The sequence below is a fragment of the Dipodomys merriami genome, unplaced genomic scaffold (genome assembly GCF_024711535.1).
Source record: "Dipodomys merriami isolate MVZ:Mamm:240054 unplaced genomic scaffold, mDipMer1.0.p SCAF_227, whole genome shotgun sequence".
In the NCBI taxonomy this organism is placed as follows: domain Eukaryota; kingdom Metazoa; phylum Chordata; class Mammalia; order Rodentia; family Heteromyidae; genus Dipodomys; species Dipodomys merriami.
In genome coordinates, this window is record NW_027203682.1 from 570,141 (window position 1) to 578,372 (window position 8,232).

The following is an 8,232-nucleotide window of genomic DNA, read 5'->3' on the forward strand; positions in this document are numbered from 1 at the left end:
TATACAGAGGGTTACAGTTACATGAATGAGGTAATGAATACACTTCCTCTTGAACATTGTTACCCCCTCCATTGTTTTCCCCCCACCATCCCCTCCCTCCCTCCCTTCCCCAAGGTTCTTTTTTTTTTTTTGATTGTGATTAAGTGATTACTTAATTTCTGGAAATTCACAGTATTGTGGAATAATGATGCTCATTTAAAGTCACAAGTTCATTCTAACTTTTCTGGAGCAAATTGTCTATCACAGTCTGTAATATATAACGGTGCTCATATGTTATATACCATATATGTGATCAGCAGCATGGGGATATTTAGTAGTGGTTCAACCAGATGAGTGGGAGTTCTTTGTTTCTTAAGTCCTGTTAGTTTTGTCATATCACCTAACATTTTGGATTTATCATCCACTTATCAGGGAGACCATGTACTGTTTGTCTCTTCGTTCTTGGCTTACCTCGCTCAACATGATTCCTTCTAGCTCCATCCATTTCCCTGCAAATGCCATTATTTTGTCATTTCTAATGGCTGCATAATATTCCATTGTGTATAGATACCACAATTTTTGGATCCATTCATCTGTGGTGGGGCATCTAGGTTGTTTCCATATCCTAGCTATTGCGAACAGTGCTGCAATAAACATGGAGGTGCACGTGTCCTTGTATATTGGTTCCTGTTGTTCAGGGTAGATGCCTAGAAGTGGTATGACTGGGTCGTAAGGGAGGTCAATCTTTAGCTTTCTAAGGACCCTCCAGACTGCTTTCCAAAGTGGTTGTATGAGTGTACATTCCCACCAGCAGTGTAATAGCGTTCCTCGTTCTCCACATCCCCTCCAGCATTTGTCGTTGGCTGATTTGTGGATGTGGGACATTCTGACTGGGGTAAGGTGGTATCTCAGGGTTGTCTTTATTTGCATTTCCTTCACCACCAGGGATGATGAACATTTCCTCATGTGTTTCTTTGCCATTTTTATTTCTTCATTTGAGAAGTCCCTCTTTAGTTCCCTTGCCCATTTAGTAATTGGTTTGTTAGGTTTGGGAGGGATTAGTTTCTTGAGTTCCCTGTATATACAGGATGTTAACCCCTTGTCTGATATATTGCTGGTAAATATTTTTTCCCAATTAGTTGGTTGTCTTTCTAGCTTGGTTGCGATTGCTTTATCTGTGCAGAAGCTTTTTATTTTAAGGTAGTCCCATTTGTCGAGTCTCTCTCCAATTTGTTGTGACCCTGGGACTCTGTTCAGGAAGTTCCTTCCTGTGCCTATTAGTTCAAGTGTCTCTCCTACTCTGTCCTGCAGTAGTTTCAGAGATTCAGGTTTAATGTTAAGGTCTTTATTCCATTTTGAGTTGATGTTGGTGCATGGTGATAGGCAATTGGCATGAATTTTGCAGGAAGAGTGAGAGAGATGTAAACCAAGGTAGGTGACTGAAGGAGATATTTGTTCTATCTATGATTATGGCATCTATGACTGTGAAGCTAGTCCTGAAGCCATGCATGTCCATCTTCAACCCAACAGATTTTGGACTTGGAAGGCGTGTGTGTGTGTGTGTGTGTGTGTGTGTGTGTGTGTGTGTGTGTGTGTGTGTGTGTGTGTGTGTAGTGTTTTTGCAAGGAAGGGAATCATAATAACCAGGCTGAGATGAGTATCTAACACAGGAGCCTGACACATTAGGTATCCCTAGAAGTGCTCATAAGGAGGGAAAGCCATGTGCAACAAAGCTATTTTCATTTCAGGATAAGCTGAGAAAAGGTAGCTCATTGTTCTGAAGGTGGCTAATAGTGGGCTTTATCTTTCTCCTCTGGGAGGCACCTGCAACAATTTCTTTATAGAGTTCTTCATCTTCCAGGGATAGGAAGGATACTGGTTTGGACAGAGCATCCCTGAGTCCTGAATCTTGACTGGCCCAAGAAGAGACCACAAGACCTAGACAGGTTGGGTTGGGGCTTGTGGCTCCATCAGAGCCCACCCCTCCCCCTTCCATGGACTGTAGAGAAAGCAGAAGACATTAGACACTGAACATGCAGGGCACTGCAACAATGCTGCTTGCACACCTGGATACAGCTGAGCCTGAAGCTGCACCTCAGCTTCTCATTCTCAGGTAGAAGTACATTACCTTTTCTTTTGCTCAGTTTTGTGTTTTCTGTCATTTACAGTTGATATTGTTCTAATCAACACAAAGTGATTACTAATTCTCTGGGTTAGGGATTCTGAGATTTTAATTTGATGACCTAAAACACACAGTGAAGAACAAGAATTACAGTTGATAGTTTGGTAGTAGCCTGGGAAACACAGGGATTCCTCTGCTGGTCCTGCAGCTTTAGGTTTGGCTCTGACAGTCATTGCAGCAGTGAATCAACATCTTACCTGGCAGTTCTGCAATTCCCGGGCCTTCCAAGCAGTGGCACCTTTTACTTTTAGGTGGTACCGTTGGTATCTAGGCTGCCCATGAAGACAAATGTGTCTGGAGGGAAGTAATGGATTGTTCTGGCAGGTGATATCCCCATAGGGTACTCTGTATTCAGGCAGGTGATGCCCCTCTAGGATGCTCTGTGTTCAGGTAGGTGATACCCCAATAGGGTACTCCCTGCCCTTGGAGGGATCCCAGAGGAAAGAATATCTGGGGTGATTTCTAAGGTGTAAAGATGAATGTGCATAGTAGCAAAATTTCATAAATTCAGCAAACACGTACCCAGTGTTAAGAAAAAGAGTCCACCTTGGTCTTCTAGGCATACCCAATGTAGAGACACAGCCAGAGGCAGACAATCTCTGGCCCCATACTTGTCGTTCCTGAGGAGCAGAGAAGCTTCTCAGAGGAGGGACCTTTTGAATTGGGCATTTGATGTCAGAGTAGAAGCTGGTCTCATTTCCTTTTTCTCAGAAAAACTGAGGCTCAAGAGATGTAGGTGTCCAGCTTGATACACACAGCTAATTCAGGGCTGGGCTAGGAAGGGGTTGCAGAGCCTGGGAATGTGAGGAGAGATTTTTGTTTTTGGAAGAGGTCATAGCAAGGATGAAAGCAGAAGAGCTTCAAAACAAGTTACTTCTACATTATTCCTCTAAATTATTAATTGCACATACGAAGCATATAGGTCTTATACACATATACACATTTCATTAGTCCTACTAAGTGATTTCATTTTGTTTTTAGTGAATACAACCCTGTGTCGAGTCTGGCCCTCCCTGGAGTCCAAACCTCCTTAGAGTCCGAGTGCAGGCCTTTTGTAGTCTGGGCCTGCTCGGAAATCTGCACCAGTTCTGGTTACAGGCATATTTCTAGCCTGGACCTCCTTTAAGTCTGCAGCACATAGTCCAAGTCAAAGTCCGTTTCTTGTGCTTACTCTGAGTCCAGGTGTCCTTTGAGTCTGAGTCCAAGACTGTTCCTAGTCTAGGCCCCTCAGACTCTGTGCCCACTCTGAGTCTATGCTGGTTCCAATTCCAGACCTGTTCCTGGGCCTCCTTGTAGTCCAGCCTATGCCCAATATCTTTTCTTTTTTTTCCTTTTTTTTGGGGGGGGGTCCAGTTGTGGGGCCTGAACTCTGGGCCTAGGCCCTGTCCCTCAGCTCTTCAGCTCAAGGCTAGCACTCTACTACTTGAGCACAACTTCCCACTTTTTTCTTTTTGCTTATTTGGTGCTGAGGAATTGAACCCAGGGCTTCACGCATGCAAGGCAAGCACTCTACCACTGAGCCACCTTCCCAGACAGTATGTCCACATCTTTTCTATGCCTGCTCTGAGTCTGAGCTGCTCTGAGTCCTGGCTGCTTGGAGTCCTGGTTGCTTTGAGTCTGGGTCTGCACCTGGCCTGCTTCAACTCTGGACCTGCTCAGGTCTGGGCCATGTTCATTGTCTGGGCCTGCTTCATGTTCTGGCCAATTCCTAGTCTGATTAACTCAGAATCTGCATCTATTATCAGCCTGTTCAGAGTTTTCATGTCCTTAGCAAAGCCTAGGGGTTGGGGAAATTGTATAAGACATTCATTTTCCAGTATCTAGGTTTTATTCCCATTGTACTAGGCATATGAAAGTATTTTGTCTAGAGTTAAGAACATGAAAATGATACTGTGTTCCATGGCTTCCTTCAAGCTAGGTAGGCACCTTTACACTGAGTCATGTCCCTTACCATCAATGTGTCAGTCCTGACCTGAGATCTGTCTCATTAGAAGCTGGGCGGTGGTATCAGAAGGTGAGAGCAGAAAGTGTGTTCTAGATGGCTTTTTCTTTTTGTTCTCAGCCATACTCCAGATCACTCTCAGCATAAAAGAGGCTCCAGGATGCTGAACCCTTGTTCTACAGAGACTTCCTTTCACTTCAGGTGCTGGGTGTTGAGAAAATGCAAAGGGTTCAGAAGCCTGGAATTATGAGTGTAGGGATCTGGGTATAAGGCCTAATGTAGTATGGTTTGGCTGGACCTCAACAAATCTTGCTTTGGAGAAGATAGTGAGTTAGGGCATAAGGGGATCTGTGGAAAACATTTCTGCCAGGTGCTAGTGGTTCATGTCTGCTTTCCTAGCTACTCAAGAGGCGAAGCTCTGAAGATTGCAGTTTGAACCCAGTCCAGGTAGAAAAGTCCTTTTTCTTCAATAATCACCAACCATTCCCTTCCTTTTCCCCCCTTCCCCCAAAAGGGAAACAAAACCTCAAGAAAAGCACCTAGGCTGAGTTCAAGCCCCAGGACCAACACAAAAAGATTTTTGTTTTCATCATATAGGTTTGATACACATTTTATTAGGCATTCAAAATTATTTCTATTTCTTTTTGGTAAATTCCAGTGGTATTGTGTCCCATGACCTCTCATAAGCTAGGCAAGCACCTCAGCTCTTAGCCTGGCCATCAAGATTTTGATGCATGTTGTCTTCTTCTGACTGTAGGATAAAATGTGGAGAGTATGGAAGCTTGGTATCTTTAATAGAGGTTCATGGTATATGGCCCAATGTGGGATGGTCTAGAAAGACCCCATCAGAACTTGCTCTCGCAAACTCATATCTTGCCCAGGTCATTCGCCTTTCTCCAAGTCTGCACCAAATTTTCATCTATACTTTCATGTTCATTCTGTGGCCTGGAGAAGGAGGTGAAGGTGTATGTGAGAAAGGACATCCAGTCCCTTCCTGCTTGGTACGTTGGTGCCAACCAGAACAACTTTGGTGACTCTAGGTTCCTACCCAGGCCTGTGAGTCTTCACTGCACTTTAAGCTTGCATTTTGGTCATATTATGTTCAGTACTTGTGGGGTTGGGAGCTCAGGATATGTGTGGAAAAAATGTTACTTAATTAATTTGTCAGTTCTGGGGCTGGAATTCAGGGCCTGGGTGCTGTCCCTGAGCTCTTCAGCTCAAGGCACACACTCTACCATCTGAGCCACAGTGCCACATCCAGTTTTCTGGTGGCTAATTGGAGATAAGTGTCCCCTAGACTTTCCTTCCCAGGCTGGCTTTGAACCACAATCCTCAGATTTCAGAATCCTGAGTAGCTAGGATTATAGGCGTGAGGCACTGGCACACGGCAGTACCAAGTTTTTTTTTTATTATTATTGTTTTTTGTTTTGCCAACCCTGGGGCTTGAATTCAGGGGCTGGGCACTGTTCCTGAGCCTATTTTTGCTCAAGGCAAGCATTCTACTACTTGAGCCACAGTGCAATTTCTAGCTTTCTTTTGTTTGTTTTGTTTATATGGTACTGGGGAATCGAACCCAGACTTTCATGCATGCTAGGCAAGCATTCTATCACTAAGCCATATTCCCAGTTGCATAGCACATTTTCAAGTGTGCTTTCAGACATGTTCATCCCATAGCCTGGAGAAGGCAATGAACACATGTGTGAGGAAGGACAGCCTATGCATTCTTGCTTGGTAACAGTACCTGTCAGAGCAACTATGGCCACACTAGGCCCAGCCCAGGCCTATATCCTTAACACCAAGTCTTTACTGAGCTTTCAGCTCTGTCCTGCATAGGATATGGGGACTAGGGGGTGAGGGGATGTGTGACACATGTTTATATTTTCATTATTTCTTACAGATATTTTATCAGGCATTCCGAGGTATTTCAATTTGCTTTGGTGAATTCCAGTGGTATTATGTTCAGGGCTCTCCACAAGTTAGGGCAGCACCTCGACATTACCACTGTAGCCACGCTTCCAGTCCTTTTGCTTTTTTCCATTTTCTTTCACATTGGTTTGGCTGTGGACTGCTATTCTCCTTCTGTCCATAAATAGGTAAACAGGCATGCACCCCTATACTAATCCTTATTCCCATTTGCAGATTAAAAAATACCTGAGGATTGAAGTTATGCACCTTGTCCACCATTACATAGCTAGGTCTCCATGCAAGCATCATTTCAACTTAGGCAGTTATGTGGTCACCTTAGACCTTCCTAGTTTGAAACACGAAACACTGGAAGGTATAGAAAGAACAGTGGCAACTCAATCCCTTCAACAATGATGAGTTTGTCTTGGAATAACTTGTATAATAGCATAAGTTTTGGGGAGAGGCAGATGGCCAGAATGCTAAAGACTCTTTGGTGTGATGGTGGTAGTGGTAATGGTGGTAAGGGTAGTAGTGGTGTGTGTGTATTGAGAAGCAAGCTTGACCCTGCTGAATTTCATCCTCACATACAATCAGCTCTTCCTCTGGTGTCTGGAACTGCCTTCACCTTAGTATTGCACAGAGACATTGCTGTCCAGGGGCCTGGGGTTAGGAGCCCATCTGCTGTGTTTACATTGGAACAGACCAATAAGAACATCCCTGCATTTTGTGCTAAGGACTTGGTTTCCACCAAAGGACTCTGAACAACATTTACCCTTTTCTGACCCTTTGCATCAGGGAAAACCATCTGTTTCTTTCTTTCTTTTTCTTTTTTTTTTGTCGGTCATGGGGCTTGAACTCTGGGCCTGGGCGCTGTCCCTCAGCTCTTCAGCTCAAGGCGAGCGCTCTACCACTTGATCTACAGCACCACTTCCGGTTTTCTGGTGGTTTTTATTGGAGATAGGAGTCTCATGTCTCTCCTGCCCGGGCTGGCTTTGAACCTCGATCCTCAGATCTCAGCCTCCTGAGTAGCTAGGATTACAGGCATGAGCCACCAGTGCCCGGCATCCATCTGTTTCTTAAAATAACTAAACAGGTTGTGATGTGGTGAACACCATAATCCTGGACCTAGGGAGTAAAGAAGATAAGGCAAGGGTTCATGGGACTGATATTTTATTTATTCATTTTTGATGTGTTTTACCTTAGGTCTTGGTGTGTCAACCACATTTGAGTCATACTCCAATCCTCCTGCAAAAACCTTCTGAGTGAAGGGATTACAGTTGTGTGTCCATCTGTTTATCTGAATGAGATCTTTTATGTTGTGGGTTTTAGAACCTTGAACTGGTTATTCAAAGAAATCACCATGAATGCAGAATAGATAAAAATAAAGTTTTCTTTGGATGCCTGTGTATTTGAGCCAAAGTTGGCAGCTATGTAAAAAAAGCCTTGTGTCCTGAGAAAGTTGGCATAGTTTTTATACATTTTAGGCTGTGTGTGTGTGTGTGTGTGTGTGTGTGTGTGTGTGTGTGTGTGTGTGTGTGTGTGTCCTGAGGCTTGAACCAAGGGCAAGGTCTTTCCCTGAACTTTCTGCTCAAGACTAGTGCTCCACCACTATGATCTTGCATTAAGAAATTACTTTTTCCAAAAAACATACCAACAATATTATTGACAAATATATAAACAAACTAGACCTCATTGAAAGAAAGCCTTTTGCCTTCCATCATTCACCCGTGCCTATAAGCCTAGCTGGTCTTCTCCTGAGAACTGGATTATAATTATTTGAAGCCACTCCTATCCTAAAAACAAGTCCACAGACTCCATCTGTAATAAACTAACCAAAAGACAGAATGGAGGCCTGGCTCAGTTGTTTGCCAGCCATGAGCAATCAAGCTAATCCTAAGGAATGTGAGTTCATGCCCTGAATTCAAGAACTGGCAAAATAGAAGACACTCAGGCAGTCACATAGATAGAAGATAGATAGATAGACAAATAGATACATAGATACATAAATATATATAGAGAGAGATACATACATACATCACATTTTTGTTTTGTAAGTGGTATCTACAATATAAAATAGAGCTCATAACACTGGATAAAAATTTAAATTATGAATTTGATATGAACTTATATCCACTGAATAGACAATTCTTATGACTTATAAAATGCCCCTTTTCCCCTTCAAGTACTGGTTTTTGACATCAGAGCCTTGCTCTTTCTTACCTTG